We start from the raw sequence: 22,036 nt of genomic DNA on the forward strand, positions 1-22,036 counted from the left end.
AAAGGGGACGACAGAGGATGCGATGGTTGGATGGCATCACCGACTCAATGAACATGAGTTTGAGCAGACTTCGGGAGATTAGTGAAGGACAGGCAAGTCTGCAGGTGTGCTGCAGTCCATGGGATCACAAAGAGTTGGACATGACTTAGCAACTGAAAAACAACCCTGCATTGGGGGCCCAGAGTTTTATCTACTGGACCACCAGGAAGTCTCAAACATCCATGTTTTTAAACAGCATGGCCCCGAGCAGGGAGCAAGCATGGGGCTCTGGCTTCATGGGGTCTTCTGGCTCTCAGGACCATTTCCTGAACTCCCTCAGCCCAGCAGAGCTAACAGGATCCATGGAGGTGACCTAGCCCAGTCTCTTCCCTTTACAGATGGGGAAACTCAGGCCCAAAGGGGCAAAAGCTCTAGATACGTCTTACTAAGTGATAGAGCCATGAATCTCCAAATGGTCTGCTGTGCTGTTTCAGTTTAACCTCCTCTCTCTGTGGTGTCTCCTTGGAAGTTGATTGGAAGAACATTGCTGGAGCCAGAAAACCAATGTCCACTATGGGCGGGGGATATCGGGGGGCACTGAGGATGTGCATTCTCTATTTTGTTGGTGATTTGTGATTTCATCTTCTCTAGGAAGTGAACTGGTACAGTCCTGCCAGGAGGCTGTACTGGTAGGGGGCCCAGCAAAAATGCCCCTCAGTGGGGCCTGGGCCTCCAAGCAAATGCTCCTCCTCTGTCCAGTACAGCAGAAGCCTTGTCACCGAGCAGCAGTGTGTGCGGACAGAGAGTGGAGAAGTCTGTGGGCTCTTCCTGATGCCATATGAAAGGAGGTGGGGAAGGAGTGCAGGATTGACCTAAGGGTGAAAGTCTGGCTGCCCCCAGGGCACACCCAGCAAAGAGAGCCCCCCTGACTCTTTACAGGGTGGCCCAGCCTAACAGGGTGCACACACAGAGGCTGTCTATACCATCAGCATCCATACCTGCAGGACCACTGATGGCAGTGGGTACCCTGCTTTTGCCAGGGACCCCCCCCCCTTCCTATTGGGCCTTTGGAACTGCAGATGGAGAGATGACGCTGACTTCAGATGAGTGAGCCCAGATCCTCTGTGAAATGCCCACTCAGGAAGAGAAAAAAGAACCTGTGTGTATTCTACTTTGGTGCTGATGTTTTTTAAATATAAAACAGGAAAGAAGGACTAGAAACCACAATGACATCAAGCACCAAGCGGTGGCCTGATGCATCCTACAGACTCCATCGTAACCTCAGTCCCCCTGCAACTTCTCCAAGTAAACCTACAACCAAGTAAATGCAGTGAGCTTGTGATTAAAATACAACCTCAGGAGAAGACCACCTCTCCCCATTCAGACTTCTCTCCTTAAGCCCAAAGTGGGCAGAATGTCAGAGCTGCCACTGATGAGAGGCGGGCATCTGGTGAGGGGTGAGAATGCCTGAGTCCTCTGGGATGCTAGGGCTGCCTCTGTGGCTCTTTCCTGCCTAGAAAGACATAAGGGCTGAAATTGGGCCAGGCTTGTCACCTGAAATCATTTGCTCATTCTGCTCTTCCAGCCCCATGAGAGCAGTCATGAAGCACTGTAGACCCACTGGGATGACAGCCCTGGAAACCTGGATGAGCCCCGTGCTGTGCTGTGCTTAGTCGCTCAGTCGTGTTCGACTCTTTGTGACCCCACGGATTTAGCCCACCAGGCTCCTCTGTCCATGGGGATTCTCCAGGCAAGAATACTGGAGTGGGTTGTCATGCCCTCCTCCAAGGGATCTTCCCAAGCTAGGGATCAAGCCCAGGTTTCCCGCATTGCAGATGGATTCTTTACCATCGGAGTCACCAGGGATACCCAGGATAAGCCCTGGGCATCCCTATTGTGTCCTCAGCATAAACACCTGCTTCATGAACCTAGAGGCTTGGAAGGGCTGGTGGACTTTCCTGGGCTACTCTAGAGGTCACCAAGAGGGCCCCAGGGCCCCAGACCACAAGGCCTTTGGGCATCTACTGCCGACTCCCTAGAGGTCCAGACAGCCTGGGAGTCATCAGAGGGAGGGTTCTGGAGTGGGCCCTGAGCTGGTGACAGAATGCAAGTTCCTCCAGCACATGACAGTCACACAGTGCTGGGGTCCAGCCCTGGTGGATCCAGGGAATTCGAAGCGAGGACGGTGTCGGCGAGGACCAGGAAACAATTGCTTAATTAAATGTTAATTAAGGATATAAAGAGTAATAGAATAAGGATAGCTCAGTGAGAAAATTTAGTGGAGAAAAGAGGCTGAATAATTCAGCCAGAAGGTGAAAGATAATGGGGGAAGGGGTAGAGTCATGCAGTAAGCCAGGCTTTCTTCCTGTAAACTTATCATATGCAAAAGTTTAGGTGATTTGCATCATCTTCTGGCCCAGAGGCCTGTTAACATCTTAAGACCCTTTCTTCAGAAAACTTATTTTTCTCTAAAGGTGATTAGTCAGGTGCCACCCTCCAAAAACATTAGATAAAGTTGCATTCCTACAGGGCAAAAGTGTGGTGGGCTATAACAAGAAAAAAAATTAACTCAAGGGTCCAAGGTTACAAACATTAAAGCTACTACTTACATTCCTATACACCAATTATATTAATTAATACACTGCCAGGGACACAATAGGTAAGGGATACGGAAACTTAGCAGCAAACATTGGCCCAACAAGTGAAAAACCCTTCACCAATACAATTTCTAATCAATCTTTTAACTGCTCAAAAGAATCTGTATTTAGACAGTTTAGAACATCTCATGCCTCTCATGGTTGGGAGGCTCTGAACAATCACATGTGGCCAGAAGAACCTATTCAGGAGAGAGATGGTGGTGGGGGACAGCCCCCGTAAAGTCAGAGGTGTAGGTGAGAACACAAGGCAGTAAAGTAGACAGACTCTGGTTTTGGGGGGTTGATGCTCGAGAATTTCCAGGGGGACTCCTGAGGCTCGATCCCGCCTTTGCGTATGCCGAGCCTCCTTCCTCATGACCTTTGCCATGGGCGGAGTTCCTCACGCTGGCTCCCGGCAACACGGAGCGGTTAAGAACAGAAACTCTGGGCCAGACTGTGGAGGTTAAGTCCCCGTGCTGCTACTGTCTGACTATGTGACCTTGAGAAACTCCATTCCTGGATGACCAGTTGGCACTTGTGAGAATCAAAGATGAGGTCCAGCAAGTGCCTGGCACTTAGTAGGTCAATGGTAGTGAGGATGCAGTGATGATGAGACTGGTGGTGGTGATGGTGATGGCCCCACTCCCTCGAGCTGGAAGGTCCTGCCCCTCCATCTGAGTCTCCCTAGAGAGGGTGAAGGATGGGCAGGCCAGCCTGGTAGGATGCTTGTCACGGTGTGTACCGTATTCCCCATAGGTACTCTACTGAATGGGGCTAGTTGGGGTAAAGGTCTTGGAGGCTCCCCAAGGGCTCCAAAAAATAGAAGAACTCTCTATAATGAGATGTCTGCTGTTTGACTGCAGGGACGACTTGTGCACTGAAAACTGGTCTTGGCCTTCCCAGCCTCACACTGCAGCACACACCTACATCAGAGGAGCTGATGGAAGGCTTCGCACTGCTGCAAGTTCCAAGTGGCCAGGTATGAATTAGGATGGCTTCAAGGACCAAGAGAAGGACAAGGAGAGAACCTCCCGTAGTGCCTGGCTCTGCTGCCCTCCCTCATGGGGTCAGAAAAGAGGTGGGAGCAACTCAGGATCAGGGAGCACAGGAAGTGCCATTTTGGGAGCACGTGCTGAGTGCCTTCCAAATGTCTCCCGTTTTAAGCTTCACTTCAACTCTCTTCGATAGGCAAGGCAACTGAGACTCAGAGAGGGCCAGCATCTTGCCCAGGGTCACACAGCAGGCTAAACGCAGAGTGGTTTGACTCCAAAGACAGGGCTCTAGACTAGCTTCCTGTTGCTGCTGAAACAAATTACCACAAATTTAGCTTTAAGACAACACACGTTTCTTACAGTCTGGTGGTCAAAAGTGGGTCTTAAAAAAATAAAGAGGGCTTCCCTGTTGGCTCAGTGGTGAAGAATCTGCCTGCAGGAGACATCAGTTTGATCCCTAGTCTGGGAGAATCCCACATACCTTGGAGCCACTAAGCCCATGAGCCACAGCTACTAAACTCTAGAGCCCAGGAGCCACAGCTACTGAAGCCTGAGCACTCTAGAGCCCATGCTCTGCAACAAGAGAAGCTACTGCAATAAGAAGCCTCCACACCACAACTGGAGAGTGGCCTGCACAGCAACTGAAGACCCAGCACAGCCAAAAAGACATAAATAAAATTATTCAAAAAAATAAAAAAGTTTGGACTTCCCTGGTGGTCCAGTGGTTAAGACTCCGTGCTTGGAAAATGCAGGTCCCACATATTGTGAGGTGTGGTCAAAAAAAAAAAAAAAATGGGTCTCGCTGGGCTAAAATCCAAGTGTCAGCAGGCCTGCCTTTCTCCTGGAGGGTATGGGGAAAACCCACTTCCTTGCCTTTTCCAGCTTCTAAAGGCTTCTGGCATCCCTTGGCCTGTGCTCCCTTCCACTTTCAAAGCCAGCAGTGGCAGGCTGAGTCCATCTGTCATCGCACCACACTGACCTCCCTCTGCTCCCATCTTCACATCTCCTTCTCTGCCCCCCCCAGCCCTCTCTTCCTTTTAAGGACCCTGTGATCACACTGGGCCCACCTAGATAATCCAGGACAATCTCCCTATTTGAAGGTCAGCTGATTAGCAACCTTAATTCCACCTGCTGCCTTAATGTCCTTTTACCATGTAAGGTAACATATTCACAGACTTCAGGGACCAGGAACTGGACATCATTTGGGGGCCATTATTCTGTCTACCACAACCCCCATGTTGTACCTAAGGCCCTGTGAGCAGCACTTCTCAAATGTCACTAAGTCTCGTCTGACTCTTTGTGACCCCATGAACTGGAGCCCACCAGGTTCCTCTGTCGGGGTTTCCCAGCCAAGAATACTGGAGTGGGTTGCCATTTCCTACTCTAGGGGATCTTCCCCACCTGCATTGGCAGGCAGGTTCTTTACCATTCAGCCACCAGGGAAGCACCCCCCCACCCCACCCCCAGCCCCAAGAAGCTGCACTTTGAGCAATTCCCTTGGGTTTTTCTGACACACACCAATTTGAGAACCACTGTTTTAAGGGTGACTCAAATGCCACTTCCTCCACACAGCCCTCCTTGACACCCATGGGATGAGCAAACCTCCCTCCCCATCCCATCCCATGGCATTAACCAGAGCCTTCCTTGGGTTCTTTTCATCCCTCCCTGGCCAACTTGCCCTTCGGAGTGGAGATGCCTGGGTGTTTGATCACTCTGCCTGCCAGGGAGCTAGGACCAGAGCTCCTCATACAGACAGAAGGTGGCCTGTGAGGTCTGAATGATAAATGGACACAGGACAAGAGCACTGGCGTGGGTGGTTACGTGCTCTGAGCTTACCACAACACGCAAGGCACTGTGCTTCCATAAGGCGCCTTGATAACTCCACACAGCAACCCCGCCAGGAAATTATTACTATCCCACCAAAGAGACCCAGGATCACCAGCAGTGCTGGGATTCAAGTCAAGGTCTGAATTAATTGTATTTTAATAATTCCCCAGGCAGTGCATGGGAACTTGTATGACTATGTCTTATGCCCATCTCTCCTTCCAGACAGCAAGCTCCATGAGAAGGGAGGAGCTGGGTCTATTTTGTTTTCTGTTGGAGAGAAGGTGGTTCAGTCCAAAAGAAAGAAAAGAAAGTGAAGTCGCTGAGTTGTGTCTGACTCTTTGCTACTCCACGGTCTGTAGCCTACCAGGCTCCTCTGTCCATGGGATTTTCCAGGCAAGAATACTGGAGTGGGTAGCCATTTCCTTCTCCAGGGGATCTTCCCGACCCAGGGATTGAACCCGGGTCTCCACATTGTAGGCAGATGCTTTACTGTCTGAGCCACCAGGGAAGTCCGAAAGGCACAACAAAAATGTGTTGAACGTTTGAATGAATAAATGAATCTAAACTCCGTTTCTTTCTGCAGTCCGCCTGGAAGGCCAGCGTGGCTGAAATTGAAGTTGCTGCTGCTGCTAAGTCACTTCCGTCGTGTCCGACTCTGTGCGACCCCATAGACAGAAGCCCACCAGGCTCTCCTGTCCTTGGGATTCTCCAGGCAAGAACACTAGAGTGGGTTGCCATTTCCTTCTCCAATGCATGAAAGTGAAAAATGAAAGTGAAGTCGCTCAGTCGTGTCCGACCCTCAGCAACCCCATGGCCTGCAGCCTTCCGGGCTCCTCCGTCCATGGGATTTTCCAGGCAAGAGTACTGGAGTGGGGTGCCATTGCCTTCTCCAAAATTGAAGTTAGGAGCTAGCAAACTGGGGAAAGCAGTCAGGATATGGGATGGGGCAGCAGGAAGAAGGTTGGTTTTGACTCCCGGGGCATGTGTGTGCGTTGGTGTGTGAAACGCATTACAACGTAAACCCAAAAGACAGACTCTGGTCTCTCTTTGGAGAATCTGTGGTCTGTCTGAGAAGGTCTGAGCTGTCTGGGCCATCCTTCCCGTTCTGAGGCCAGAGCACAAACCACAGGCCACAAGGTTGCCATGACAACCCTCCCTGCACCTGCTTCTCCCATCAGCTTCCTGCCTTTAGCCCCAGAGTGCTCCAACCCATCAATTAATAACCTAATAATGTCTGACAACAATCACTCCAAACACCCAGGCAGCAACCCTCTTGAGAAACAGACTTCTCCAGGGAGCAAGAGCTACAAAGATGCTCAGTCAGCCAGGGCCACCTGCTAAAATCTAGTTTTCTGAATTCAAATGACTCTCTCTGGCTTCTTCCTCTTGTTTTAAGGGCACGGGGTTGGTAGAGCTGATGACTGAAGCCTCAGAGGTTCCAGGGAAACAGATTCTAGAGAAGCTGCCATGCCGCATGTCTGCTCCCTCAGCCCAGAATCAGATCCAGAGAAACTGATCCTGACCAAATGGGCTCTGGGACAAGGCCCTAGTCATGGATGGTTGTATCCCTGCTGGTCTTCTCCTAGGAGAAGCCTATGTCTTCTGCAAAGATTAATTAATTTGTCACCATGGCATTCAGAAAACACAACAAAACAAAGGAAAGACTTTCAAGTTGTGGTAGATTCAAGATGGTTAGAAATTATGCGATGTTCTTCTCATGAAGAGATATGTCAGTCCCCTCCCCTTGAATCTAGGTGGGCTCTGTGACTAGTGACCAATGAAATGATCCAGAAACCATACTGTATCAGCTTCTGAGTCCAAGTCTAAAGAGACCGGGGGCTCCCTCTTCCTGTCTCTTGGGATAGTAGCTCTTGAAACCTAGATGCCATGCTGTGAGAAAGCCCAAGTAGGCTCAGAGAGGCCCACTGAGAGGAATCTAGACCCTGGGATACAGACCCAGCTGACAGCCAGGATCAGTTGGGTTACCATACAAGTGTGTGATTTTTGGAAGAAGACCCTCTATCCCCAGCTGGGCCATCTCAGCTGATGCTGCAAGGAGTAGAGATAAGCTATACCCACCAAGCTGTGAACAAATTGCAGATTCGTGAGCAAAACAGGTGAGTTATTTTAAGCCACTATCTTTTGAAGTGGTTTTTGGTGTAACAAAAGATAAATGGAACATGTCTTTTTTTTCCCCCTGTAAATCATGAAAGGGCTTTTTAGTGTGTGAGGTGGGCGTAATAATCTCCATTTTCCACATTAGATACTAAGGCTCAGTTTGCTGACAAAGGTCCTATAGTCAAAGCTGTGGTTTTTCCAGTAGTCATGTACAGATGTGCGAGTTGGACCATAAAGAAGGCTGAGGAGAAACTGATGCTTTTGAACTGTGGTGCTGGAGAAGACTCCTGAGTGTCCCTTGGACAGCAAGGAGATCAAACCAGTCGATCCTAAAGGAAATCAACCCTGAATATTCACTGGAAGGACTGATGCTGAAGCTGAAGCTCCAATAGTCTGGCCACCTGATGCAAAGAGCTGACTCAGGGAAAGACTGAGGTGAAGAGACCCCGATGCTGCGAAAGACTTAGGGCAGAAGGAGAAGGGGATGACAGAGGATGAGATGGTTGGATGGCATCACCAACTCGACGGACATGAGTTTCAGTGAGCTGTGGGAGATGGTGAAGGACAGGGAAGCCTGGTGTGCTGCAGTGCATGGGGCTGCAAAGAGTCAGACACGACTGAGAGACTGAACAACAACACTAAGGCTCAGAGAGCCAAGGTATCTTGTTTGAGACCAGCCCGATAGGAAGGATGAAACTGTTTTCCACTCTTTATTTGCTGTTAGATGAGTCTTCTTTCTCTACAATGTGTGCTGTACCCAGAAGGGTGCAATATAATAGTAATAACAAGAATACTCAGAGTATACAAGAATACTTCCTAGTGGTCCAGTGGTTAAGGATCTACCTTCCAATCAATGCAGGGGATATGGGTTTGACTCTTGGTCAGGGAATTAAGATCCCACACGCTGCAACTATTGAGCCGGTGCATGCTAGAGTCCACGCACCACAACCAGAGAGAAACCTGCATGCCCCAAGGAAGACCTCAAGGGCCATAACTAAGACCTCATGCAGCCAAATAAATAAATAAATACTTAAAAAGAAGAAGAAGAATACTCAGAGCTAACATTTAGGGAGGACGGCAAAGCTTTCAAGGCAGGATCCTTACCTGCACGATCTCATGCTCTAGGAAGGATACTCTATTTCATACTCATTTCACAGATGGTGCTACTGAGGCTTAAAAGGCTTAAAAGTATGTGACTTGTCCAAGGTAAGAGCTCTAAGTGGAAAAGCCCAGATTTGAACTCACAATGTCTCGTTCTGAAACTAGGCTCTTGTGGGCAGATAATTCTCATCTGTACAGTCTAAAGCATCCACACTGCTCCAGCCCTGCTTCCTCTGTTAGGCTCAGGAATTCTCTTCTCTCCTTCCTTCTTCTGGAAACTCATGCGCGTTGGTGGGCGTGGGGGGTGAAGCCAAACCCTAACCATATCATCTCAGCTTTGCAGAATTTCAAACCATTCCCGTATCTTTTTTTGTCCTCACAACCCTTCTGTGAAGTGGCAGCTAGTAGTCATCTCCAGTTTACAGAGGCCCAGCCACAAAAAGTGACCTTTCCAAAGCCACACAGCCTCTGGCTCCAAGTTAGTGCTCTCTCCTAGGTCCACCGCTAAACCCCAAAGAGCCTTCCCGCTCGCTGCGCGGTTCTCCAGCTCCAGGACTAACTGGGCCGGTTTCATTGCAGACCGGGGCCCAGGCCAACCAGCCACCCCACCTGGCATTTATTCGGCCAATCGCGGGCAGGTTTTCCCCTTCCTCGGTGGCAGGGGGACTTATTCTGGCCCCTGTAATCCCGCCCTATGCTTGATGGAGCTGCCCATCGCGGGAGAGGAACCGCGCGTAGATATGGGGCAAGGCAAGGAAACCCTTTGTGGATCACCTGTGCCTTCCAGCTCTAGAAGGAGAAGGGTTAGCTGTCTGACTTTTTTTTTCGCGGGGAGGGGCAGGCGGCCGGGGAGGGCAGTAATTACCAGGTGGCCACGGAGCTAGCCCAGGGGGTGGCGGCAACCGCAGGCAGACATCCTGCCGGGCAGCCTCGCAGCTGCCGCTCCTGCCCGCCGCCTTCACGCACCCGCCCGGCCCCCGCTCTTGGCCTCCCCGCGCGCACGTGGGGCCCGGTTAACCCCCACCCTCTCCGCGCGCTCGCGGGCCGCGCGGGGGGCGGCGCGGAGCTGGATGCCGGGAACCCGGGGGGCGGCCGCTGCCCGCACGCGAGCCGGCGACCCCACCGCGGTGGCGAGGAGAGGAAAGGCTCCTGGGATGGGGGCACGTACCTGCGCTGCGAGAGGCCGGGGCGCAGTCACCCGCGTCCGTCTTACAGCCGGCGCGCCGCCAGCGGGGTGGACACTGCGTCGGCGGCTGCTGATGGGGGTGGTCGCGGGAAGCCGGCGGCCCGCTTCCCTGCCAGACTCTCCTCCTCTTCCTCGAATTTGGAGCCACAGCGTGCCCCTATCTTCCCTCCCCCAGCCCCTCCTCCCGCCCCCGTCGGGCACACCCATTCTGGCCCCAGCTCCCTGCCTTTCTCTGCGACCACAGGCTTGGCGCCGGCCGGGAAGAACCGCGGTCGGTCGCGCAGACCCGTCCTGGAGGCTCAGCTCTCTCCCGCCCTCGCTACTATCCTGCCCCGGGGGACAGACTCCCGAGCGGCCAGCGGGGGGCTCACCCACCCTGGCCCGGCTGTAAAAGCTCAAGGGTCCTTCTCCAGCCACATCAGGAATCCCTAGGTAAGGAGAGTCCCTGAAACGACCTTTCTGTGCTGTTCACCTCTGTGTCCCCAGCACCATGACATCAGTAGCCATCCAGTAGATTCAGGGTCCCCTGGCTGTCAAGGCCTCTCTCCACCGCGCAGGGACCTCAGAAATGAGGCCCAGATAGAGGGGTCGATGGGTTGGGGGCGGGGGGTGGTCTGCACTTACGTTTGCTGTCTGGTGGATCCCTACACTGGTGCCTTAGACCGCCTGAGTGTGCCTGCAGGAGGGGTGGCCAGGGACAGCTCAGAGGACCTCCTATTGGTTTTGTTGAGAATGCAAGGAGGTTTCAGGGCCCTTTGCCCCACAAGCTTCCATACAAAAACATTAATAGTCATAACTCTGGGCTTTTGAGTATTAATACTTACTGGGTGCCAACACTGCTGTAAGTACTTAAATGCATGAACTCATTTGATTCTCACTGCTCTATGAGATAGATACTCTTATTCACTCTTATTATCCCCATTTTTGGAGAAGGAAATGGCAACCCACTACAGTGTTCTTGCCTGGAGAATCCCAGGGACAGGGGAGCCTGGTGGGCTGCCGTCTATGGGGTCGCACAGAGTTGGCCACGACTGAAATGACTTAGCAGCAACAGCAGCAGCAGCATCCCCATTTTATACATAGGGGAATGAGGCACAGAGAGGTCAAGTAACCTGCCAAAGGTCACTCAGTCAGTTCAGTCGCTCAGTCGTGTCCGACTCTTTTCGACCCCATGGACTGCGGCACACCAGGCTTCCCTGTCCATCACTAACTCCCAGAGCTTGCTCAAACTCATGTCCATTGAGTCGGTGGTACCATCCAACCATCTCATCCTCTGTTGTCCCCTTCTCCTCCTGCCTTCAATCTTGCCCAGCATCAGGGTCTTTTCCAATGAGTCAGCTCTTCACCTCAGGTGGCCAAAGTATTGGAGCTTCAGCATCAGTCCTTCCAATGAATATTCAGGACTGATTTCCTTTAGGATTGACTGGTTTGATGTCCTTGTAGTCCAAGGGACTCTCAAGAGTCTTCTCCAACACCACAGTTCAAAAGCATCAATTCTTCGGTGCTCAGCTTTCTTTATGGTCCAACTCTCACATCCATACATGACTACTGGAAAAACCATAGCTTTGACTAGACTGACCTTTGTTTACAAAATAATGTCTCTGATTTTTTAAGTAGAGGCAATGAAATCCAAACCCAGGCAGGTGAGTCCAGAGCCCTCATCACCACCTGCATCCTATCCCAAGCCACCCCTTTGCTGGCCCCTCAGCATCTTCTGCTCTTTCACATCTGCGCACCTTACCTCCTGTGTCCCTGTCCGCTCAGAAGACCTCCTGTCCTGCCTCCTGGACCCTTGCCCCAGTTTTAAGATCGGAAATTCACCTCCCCTATCAGGTCTGCTTGGCTGTCCCAGGCAATTTGTGCTGAGTCCCTCTCCCTGCTCACTTGGCTCCCTTCCCAGCATCCCTTGCACTTCCCATTGGGGTCACTGGCCCACAGCCATCGCTCTGCAGGACCCTCATTCCCTGCCCTGTACCTAGCTGAGAGCAGGGCACTCTGTTCCTGTTTGTGAACCGAGTGTCTGGGACTGGTCGCTGCAGGAGTCCATTGAAGCTCGTGTGGTTGGTGGGTCAGATGGATGGTTGGGGGTTAGGGATGGCGGGCAGTTGGAGTGCAGGCAGAGGAGGGATAGAGGCAGTCTGATGGCTCACCTTCTGCTAACTGTTCTGGGGGCTCAAAGTTCCACACTTCGTGACTGAGCTGCTAGGTGAGCCCCTGGAAGGAAATGAACTGTGGGCAGGGGAGCAGGGAGAGGCAAGGCATTTTGCTTTTCCTGTTGGGCATGTGCCCAGCAGGCTCTTCTGCTGGTCCTCATTTTGAAATTCCTTCTTGTGAAATCTTCACAAATGGAGTCTTCTGGATTAACTACTCATGCCACAAAAATGCACAGATAAACTTTTTGAAAGATTGCCATACTGAAAGTGGTTGTGAAGAGTTTGGCTTGGAAAGCCAGAGTGCCTGAATTCCAGAATGTGAATTCTGTCTCTGCACCTATTAGTAGGGTGACCTTGGACAGATCCCTGGACTCCTCTGTGCTGGGTTCCTGGTGTGTGAAATGGGGATGCAGCTTCAAAAGGAGGTTGAGGTGACTGCATGAGTTAAATCAAGCCCTTAGCTCAGTACCCGGCACATACTAGGGTTCAGTAGATGTTAGGTGTTATTGTTGTTTACTCCAAATACCCTCTTATATATAGCTGTTATTATGGTCCATTCCAAATACCCTCTTGGTTCTTACCCTTTGAATACTGTGGTTTTATTCTCTGCCTTTCGCAGATCAGGAAAACAAGTTTCAGTGAATTGCCTAAGGCCACTCAGTTCTGGGTGTCTGAGCCTGGCTGTGAAGCTGCTTCCTGCAGCAATTACATTATGCCTCATCCTATCCCTCCTGGATAGAAGCGGGGTTTAAAGCCCATCATCAGTTGCTAGGTCGAGGATTCTGACTCTCAGGGGTACAGTGCTTGCGACGTAGAAAGTTTATTGTAAAGTGAATCCTGGAAGGGCTGCCATATTGCCCATTTCCAAGGGTGGGAACACACTGTAATCTATCAGGTGGGGGCGTCTGGAGTGGGGCCGTATGGCAGTACTCGGTGATCCCGTCTCCCTGCTTCTCTTTTTCTAGCCTACAGTCTCTGTTTACAGATGTCCAGACATATCTGGAACCTTTCACAGTCTTCAATTAAAACAAACTCCATTTCAACTCACATTTCATTTTTTAGTGTGATAGAACAGCATGGTACCTATGTTGTTATTTAGTCGCTCAATGGTGTCTGACTCTTTGTAACCCCATGGACTATAGCCTGCCAGGCTCCTCTGTCCATAGGGTTTTCCCAGGCAAGAGTAATGGAATGGGTTGCCACTGCCTTCTTCTGGGGATCTTCCCAACCCAGGGATCAAACCTGCCTCTCCTGCATTGGCAGGCAGATTCTTTACCGCTGAGCCACCAGGGGAAGCCTTCATGGTACCTATACCGCTTACTTAAAAATCCAGAATAGTCCTGTGGAATAGGGGGATGGGCACCTCTGGCTCTCCCTGAGAAAATGCTAGGTTTGGAGAAGCAAAGAGATTCATTGCACCGCCTGCAGAGTCAGTGGCTTTTGGCTAGACTTTACTGTGTTTCTTGGTGTCAAGATGTCCAGACCTTGGCAGGGTCAGCAGAATTTGTAAACAAAATTTGGCATTGGCCATATATAAACAACAAAGAGCCCATTTAGTTAAAACGAGGCATGTGTTGTTTTCCAGAGCCTTTTGGGACCTAGAGAATGGTAAATTATGGCCCATGCTCTTGGAATGCGGATTTGAGATGCTGTGCTAATAACTGTGTTTCTTGCCCACAGAAATCCTCTCCCACATTGGGCTGGGCTCCAGAGACGTGGTCAGAATTCCTCCATAGCTGGCACAAGTAACGATTATGTCCATGTCTTCTTTTCCAGTCTCTCGTAGGTTTTTGGTCTTGGCACTGGCGTTTTCCGGTGTCAAGCCCAAGGAGCATGCAGCAGGGACTTAGAAATGGCAGCTGATGGAAAGCATGGAAGAGCTGGTTGTCTCAGGCTGGAAGTGGATGGAGGACTTTTTATTGGCCCGTGCAGATCCATTCTTCACCCTTCTCCATCCTACTCTACTGATTATATCACAGGGTTCCCTCACTCTCTGGCTTCTCTGTTGGGTTGGGCAAGCGGAAGCACTCACTGGGGTCAGAGGGTCGCCGGAGACTGGGATCAGGGGAGTTGGGGGCACTTTAGACTGGCCGCCCCCCCTTTACTGCACTCATCAGCTCCTGTTGGAGTCTCTCTCCTGTGCTGTTCACCCCCTTCCTCCTGCAGGTCTGGGGACAGTAACAGCTCCCCAGAGATGCTAGTCCTGGGGTGCTGCACCATCCTGCATTGTTCCCTTAATCCTCCCCAATCCCTTGAAAACCATCCCTGGGTCACCCTCTCCCCAGTCACCCCGCCAGAGTGGCCTCTTCTTTCTGCCAAGACCCTGGCTGGTACAGATGCAGGTATTTCTAGATGTATCCTCATGGTGAGCTCATGCTAATGGAAGGATGTGTGCCTATTTAGGAATGTGTATAGACTATTTACCTTAAAAAAAAAAAAAAAAAACTATACCATTTTTCCAGTTCCTTCTTCCAATTAGCACAGCTGGCCAGCCTCAGAGGAAATCTCTCTTTATCCCCCAAACGACGGGATTGAGTCCCTAACTTCCTCACTTGGCTCCGACACCGGCTCATCTCCGCCCAGGCCTCCTCTTGCAGACTCCCTTGCCCTGTGCTTCCTGTTGCTGGGAGCTTCCTAGCTCCTCCTTAAGGTGGGCAACTTCACTGCGGAATCCAGCAACTCCCAGGACGGTTTCAGGCAACAAGGGGCTGGTTTTTCTGAAAATGATCTTTCCTGGCAGCAACCACACGCCAGCAGGCTTGGACCTGAGTTGATTAATCAGTCGACCAGCCTGATTAATGGAACACTGTTGCTTCTGCTCCCGCTCAGATCATCTGTGGGCGCTCAGACAGTATGTGACTAACCTGGACACCCGAAGGCAGGAAGCTCTGAGCTCAAGTCCAGTTGAAGCATTGGCACATACATCTGGAGAGCTGGGGAACCCGTGTCACCTTCCCAGCTAGGCTGTGGACTCCTGGAGGAGGCCTGCAGGCTGGGCTTGCTCAGGCTGAGTTGGGAGCATCTGAATGTTTGGGTTCAAATCCTAAATCTGTTGTGCTCTGGTTGTTAGAGCTCTGGCAAGTTACTCAGCCTCCCAGAGGTTTCATTTCTTCTTTAAAATGGGGTTAATAATGAAGGTTGGTGTAAGAATGAAATATAATGGTGCTCTCAAGAAATCTGGTTGACCTACAAAGTGGGAGCCCAGCCGCGCAGGTGCAAAGGGAGCAGGTTACACTGAGAAGGGACAAAAGAGGACTTGGCCGACTGAAGTGGGGTGAGACAGGGCAGGCTGGGGTTGACCAGCTTCCTGCTCATGGAGAATGGGTAAAATCCTGGCTCTTCACACTGGCTGTGTGACCTCAGAAACTTACATGACCTCTCTCTGCCTCAGTTTCCTCATCTGTGAAATGGGGATAATAACAGTACCTCACAGAGTTGTTGTATTAAATGAGTTAATATGAAAAAATCTTTTACAACCATGCTTAACTTTAGTGGGTGCTCAATAAATGTTAGGACACCCTCTTATCCAGTGCCTGTAGAAGGCTTAAGTGTGCCTCTCCAGTTCAGGTTCCACAAACTCTTCCAGACTTACCTGTCTGGAGCCCCTAAAAGGAACCCTTGGGAGCGTACTTCAACTTCCCAGGATAAGCTCAGGTGCCTCTGATGGGGGGTGAGTGTTAGGCTGGGGAGAAAGGGCTGAAATGAGAGAGAACTGGCAAAGAATTTATAGTCTATGTGATGTCTCACCCAGAAAATCTTGGTGAAAATTCTCCCTCAGTGTTGGGCTTCAGACCTTGCCTGGGCTGCTCCCAGGCTGTCGACTCATCTCCTGGGTTGATCATGGTGCCAGAGAAGGTAGCCTCAAAATTAGGAGATGCTACCTGGAGCCAGACAGCCTGGGTTCAAACCCCAGCTCAGCCTCTTGCCAAGTTATTTAACCTCTTAGGGCTTCATCCATGAAGTGAGGTGGATAAGACTGGCATCTTTCTCACAGAATATTGGGTGATGTGCTCTGAACAGTTCCTGGCCGAGCTTAAATGCTCAGCAAATGTCAGCTATTGTTAATATACCACAACCTGCTGTGTCCTCTGCCTACCAGGGGACAGCTATTGTAGTAGCCAGAATAAGGGTCTCTTTCGAGGATGCCCACGTCCTAATCCTCAGAACCTATAAATATGTTGCCTTACATGGGGAAGGGGGCTGTGCAGACGTGATAAAGTTAAGTATCTGGAGACGGGGAGGTTATTCTGGGCTATCTGGGTGAGCCCAATGCAATCACAAGGGTGAAAGATGGAAGAAGAACAGGGAGAATGTCAGAGTGGTGCGGGGTGGGAGAGACTGGACCAGCCGTTGTTGGCTTTGAGGATGGGAGCTGGCCAAGAGCCGGGAAATGCAGGCCACTTCTAGAAGGTGAAAAAGGCAGTGGAATGGATTTTCTCCTATAGCCTTCACAATGGAACTCAGCCATGAATCCCATTTCTGACTTCTGGAATTGTTAAGATAATCAGCTCGTGTTGTTGGAAGTCGCTGAGCTTGTGGTTAGTTTGTTACAGCAGCAATGGGGAAGTCTTACAGCTGCTGAGGCAGATGCATCCTTGAAGGAGGCACCATGTGGAGTGCCTCTGTGGTAGTTATTGAGCACCTGTGGCATCACCCCCTTCTTCTCGCCTTCTGGACATGTGGGGAACACACTGGACTCTGGAATTGAACTTCCCCTGGGCATAGGCACTGCCAGGGATGGACTATTAAGAGGCAGGATTGCCTCCTGGGGAAGCAGAGCCCTCAGCAGGGCCTTGAAGGATGGAGCATGCTGAGTTTGACAGGAGGAAGAGAAAGGAAAGTCAAGGCTGGAGGCAGCCCAGTGGGATCAAAGTCAAGGAGGTCAACCTACATATTCATTCATTATTCATTCATCTGTGCATTCACCACCTGTGCTCCAGGCCCTGTGGGGGGTACCTGGATAGAGGAATGAGTCAGACAGACCTGGTGGAAGCCAATATGCCACTGCGATAAAACATGACAAGCCTTACAGCAGAAGGCTGGCTTGTAAAGGGGGCATATCTTTGGGCTCTGTGTGATACCCTGCACTCAGCAGGTGCTGAATGATAGGAATTTAGCTATGTAAAGATTGCTATTCCCAGTCCAATTCTATCCTAATCCATTTTATTACACGAAGGAGAAAGTCTCAGGTGGGTGCCATTATGTCTCAAGCACCACTTTAATTCTTGCTATGCTTCCTACGTGGCTCAGTGATGAAGAATCCGCCTGCCAATACAGGAGATGTGGGTTTGATCCCTGGTCAGGAAGATCCCCTGGATAAGGACATGGCAACCCATTCCAGCATTGCCTGGGGAATCCCATGGATAGAACAGAGTCTGGAGGACTACAATCCATGGGTCTATAGAGTCGGACACGACTGAGCAACTAAACAGCAACAACAATCTCCCTTTCTAAGCTAGAGAGTAAGCCTCAGGTGTATTCTGCAGGTAACAGGTGCTAATTCAAGTTTAATACCACTGCTTCTTATTTGTTTAATTACCTTCCTTTTGTAGCCAGGGGCACTGATTTTCCACTTCTGGGAGTAGAATACAACTTCTATTAAATTTTTTTTAATGTAAAGTATAATTTCCGTGGTGGTCTAGTGGCTAAGACTCTGGAGTCCCAACGCAGGGACATAATAGTATAATAGAACCATGAGTCGAGGGTTCTTTCTCTTGCCCTGGAGTTGACCACTGGGGTCCAGTTGAGGACAAAGAGGCACTAAGTGTCCCTCAGTGATGGATCTGACTCTCCTTCAGAACCTCCCCATCCTAATCCCCACCCCTAACACAGGCACACTCAGTACTGGGGAGGGCGGAGTAGGAACTGGGATCAGAGGTGAGCAGTGATTGGCTGTGAGATTCTCCAAAAGTCTCCTAGAGCTGGAGGGTGGGGCTGCCACAGGGAGAGGAGCCCAGGGGACTCGGTCTGCTCTGGCAGGGGACACACTAATCTGCTCAGGATGGGGAGAGGAAGAGAAGAAACCTGGAGAGAGACAAGAGGCGGCCCAGTGGACAGTGAGTGGCCTAACACCTCCAATCGTCATGCAGGGTTGTGTGGCTGAGTGGATGAGGAGGAAAGAAGCTGACATCTCTCAGGAGGACTGTCTAACAGTGGGGTGGGAGCCAGGAGCCATGGAGGAGATGGTGCTGCAGCCAAGGCTCCCACATCAGGGATCTGGCCAGCAGGGAGGCCCCAGTGCACCTCTGAAGAACTCTCGTCTTGTGCCCCTGAGGGGGCAGCAGGGCCAGCGCAGGCTGGCCGGTGAGAAGAGATGACCAAGGGCAAGGGGACCTCGGGTGGCAGGCTGCATCATGGGACACAGACGCCTGTCCCTCTCTCTCCTGTCCCCAAGGCACTGAGGGAGCCAGGCCCTGGAGGAGTGGAGAAGGGCGGGAGGCTGTCCTCTTTTTAGAATGTGGGTTCTTAGACCCTCTTCGTCCTCCGCTGGAGACCAGTTGGGGAACCTAGGCGTTATTCTGAGGTATCAGGGTTTGGACCCAAGGTAACAAAAAAAGTGATGGCCTCTGCCCAAGAAACTGTGGAGGAGCACAGGGGAGATCTGAAAATAGAAATGGCAAGTTTCAAGTTTCTATTACTCTGAATAGAGGTTCTGCAGTAACCCAGTCTCCAGAGTAAACTATTCAAAGGAAAACAGCATAAGGGACTTCCCTGGTGGTCCAGTGGCTAAGACACCACACTCCCAGTGCAGGGGGCCCAGGGTTAGTGCCGCAACTAAAGATCCTGCATGCTACGACTAGGGGAAGAAACGTTCAAAGGGAAAACATCACGCATATAATAACATGGAACTTGAATGGCTGAGTTTTCGAAACTCTGATTCAGAAGGGAAAACTGGCACTGACACAGCAACTACAGTACTCTGATAACAGCTATGATTGGAGGGTGATGGGCAGGAGGAGCCACACTGGGAGCCCAGTGTACAAAAAGCATCTGATCAAGAGGAGGCAGTCAGGGTAGCCCTCCTGGAAGAGGTGTATTCTAAGCTGAAGTCTGCAAGGGGGGACTAGGAGGTATCTTGGGAGTTCTCCCAGTGACTGGTATGCGTGGTGCTGTGGATACAGAAGGGGCCCTTTGAGTACTGATGGTGGGGATGGGGGGCGGTTTCTAATTAGTCCAGGGGTGTATTGCTGGGGGCAGGTGTCCCTTAGTTAGCTTAGTCATCTGGCGCAAGAAGGAGAAGCAAGGTGTACCTCCCACCAGTCACTTCTTGAATTTGAGTCTGTCTCCCCAGCTAGAGTGTGAGTGGTCTGGGCAGGAACCAGCTCCCTCCACCGGGGGTTACCACTTAGCTGACAGCCAATGTGCTGGACTAGAATGGATGTAAAGATCATCTGAGACAGCTTCAGGAGATGACGCCTCTGAAGCCAGGCACCAGCAGGCGTCACTAGATGGCAGTTGGCCCCTACTCACCTCCCTCTCAGGAAAGCGCCCAGCCTGGGACTGGGTCCTTGGACTCCTCTCCCAGGGCTCAAACCGACCCCCTTCCCGAGCCCCTCCCTCTTAGCTGCAGTTACCCAGGGTCGGGCCGTGCCCTAGGGGAGGTGGACAGTGTTAGACTTCGAGATCAGCCTCCAGGGTCCCTGGGCAGGGCAACCCACTCTGGCCCGCAGCACCCCAAACGCCACCCTCGCGGCACGCCCTCTGGGCGGTAGGACCCTGGACCCCCAAAGCACTATCAATTTGGACCCCGGAATGATAAGGACCTCCCTCCTGGCCTTTCTCCTCTCTCCACGCCCCCGGCGGCACCCCCCCACCCCCGCCCCCAGGCCTTTGTCGGAGACTGGATTTTGCATTTTCCTTTCCAGGTGGGCGGCGGGAAGTGGGGGTGGGGCACCGGCCTCGCTGAAGGTCGGTGGTCTACTCGGCCGGGCGGCAGCCGCTGTCCTAGCCCCACCCGAGCCATCCCGGCGCACTCACCTCTCTCGGGTCCGGGTGCCGGAGGCCAGGCCGCGGGTCCGTCCCGCCCGGCTGGGCCCGACGCCGGCGGGCGGGAGGAAAGGACTGCCGCGCGGCGGCGGCGGGACCCGGGTCCGGCGGGGGCGTGGTGTGGACCGCGCTGCGCTCGGGCTACGGCTCCCGCTCGCCCGCGCGTCTCGCCGCCACCTGGAGGCGGAGGAGGGGGCGGAGGCTCGCGGCGGCCAGGGCAGGGTGCGGCTTCCCGGAGGGCTCCTCAGGGCCATTGCTCTCCCGTGGGGAACGCGGAGGGGCCCGGGGGCTTCTTCTCCACCTGCTCATTTGGGGTCTCTTGCGGGTAGGGGCAGTGGGGAGCAGGTGGCCCGTTTGCTTCTGCCAGAGCTCAGGCTGCGTGTGTCGTGTGACTTGGTGAACTTGACCTCGGTGGGCTGGGCCCCAAAGCCCGAGTTTGGGAAGGGCATTTCTGAGCCCTGCCCCAACCCCCACCTCTTTTCTGGTCCCTGCCAGGACCCTCCCTTTCCCCACTCCCCACCCCTGGGTTCCTGCCCGACTTCTTGTTGTCCACTCTGCCCCACTTTACAGATGGAGAGGTCCCCCATGCTGTCAACCTCCCCAGGCTCACTCCTGCCCTAGCTCCAGGGAGAAGGGCAAGAAGAGAGAATGGAAGAAACGAGAAGCCGGAGGCAGCCTCCAGACTTGACCCGAGTGGCCTCCTGTGTGCCCTTGTGCGGAGGAACACTGCGAGGAACACTGCGCACACCTGCGTCTCTGCCAGGACGGTCAGCTCTGCACACCAGCTGCTCTGCTCTTTGATGTTCCTCCTTCTTGGCCCATTCTTCTCGGTTGTTCTGTCTCTTCCGCTTTTCAGCCCATCCCTTAAAGGCGGTGCTCTCAGTGGTGCGCTGAGCCAACCTGTACTGACCTGTGAGAGCAGGTTAGTGAATTTCCCAGAATTTTCCAAGCCAGTTGTTAAACAGGGCCATCATTAAAAATGAGTTTATGTAAAGCTGCGAGTAATTTATGTTAAAAGCCATAGTAATAAATACTCAAAATGTGTCTCTTCTTAATTATTTTCCTGTTACCTGTGCTTTTCAGGTTATTTGCACCTGTTTCCATCTGGCATGAATATGTTACAGGGTACACTGCACGTCTCCTTCTGCCTCTGTGGTTAGTAACACCATGGCTGCAGCTTGAAATCAGCCATGGCCGGAGTATTTCTGCCACAGAAATTGGCATGTATTACCAGTCAGGGCTTGATTTATGTCTTCTGCAGTGTCTAGACTCTCTAGACTTGATTGAGAAAGTGATAGGAAAAATGTGAATAGTGCAGATTAAATTTAGAGGTGTATCCTGGGTGAATATAGTATGTAGACTATATTTCTTTTATTTTTTAATGTGCTGTGTCTGTAAGCCATCACAATGTGAGCAGCACAAAAAAATTGAGGAAATTTGGCCAGCATTCAGCAACTACTACCTGACTGAGCAATTGCTCATGTCATCAATGAGTGAAGTTCTGATACACATCTTTGGCTTGTTTCACTTTCATCTTACTTGCTAACATAAAACATCAACTGACATTCACATCGGAACTACACTCATTCATCTCTTGCAGGCATAGGCTGGCTATAAATACATAGGCTTGGCAAAATTCAGTGAGAGCATTCTAAGAGAATCCATTGACTGTATGGATTTTATAATAAAAGTTTGTATCTTATATATAGTTTATTTGTAAATTATGTCATAGGCCTTTATATCTGTAAATATGTGCGTGTATATGTACATTCCCTCACCCTGGCTGGTTGATAAATATTTTGGCTGGATGTCTAGTGTTGGCTGGTGCTTCCCAAGGTTTGCCTTATGCTTTCTCATTTTCTCACTTTAATGTATTCCACAGAGTAGCCCCTTGTCCTGCGTGCATGTGTGCTAAGTCACTTCAGTCATGTCCGATTCTTTGTGACCCTATGGACTGTAGCTCCTCTGTCCATGGGATTCTCCAGACAAGAGTACTGGAGTGGGTTGCCATGCCCTCCTCCAGGGGTTCTTCCCGATCCAGGGATCAAATCTGTGTCT

The 22,036-nt window shown here is 51.5% G+C and overlaps 1 protein-coding gene across 2 annotated transcripts in view; it reads right to left on the bottom strand.

Moving 5' to 3' along the window:
* GPR68 (G protein-coupled receptor 68) overlaps nucleotides 1-20,064 on the bottom strand; it is a 37,694-nt gene extending 17,630 nt beyond the window's left edge. Inside the window, exon 1 of one of the 2 annotated variants that reach the window (XM_027521496.1) lies at nucleotides 19,970-20,064. The gene's annotated coding sequence lies outside the window, so the exon portion shown is untranslated. Of the gene's footprint in view, nucleotides 1-9,821; nucleotides 9,915-19,969 lie in introns of those variants that run through there. The other variant, XM_027521497.1, reaches the window with a different exon arrangement.
* Between the last annotated feature and the right edge of the window lie 1,972 nt (nucleotides 20,065-22,036).

Source organism: Bos indicus x Bos taurus, chromosome 21, assembly GCF_003369695.1.
Source record: "Bos indicus x Bos taurus breed Angus x Brahman F1 hybrid chromosome 21, Bos_hybrid_MaternalHap_v2.0, whole genome shotgun sequence".
Taxonomy (NCBI): Eukaryota; Metazoa; Chordata; class Mammalia; order Artiodactyla; family Bovidae; genus Bos; species Bos indicus x Bos taurus.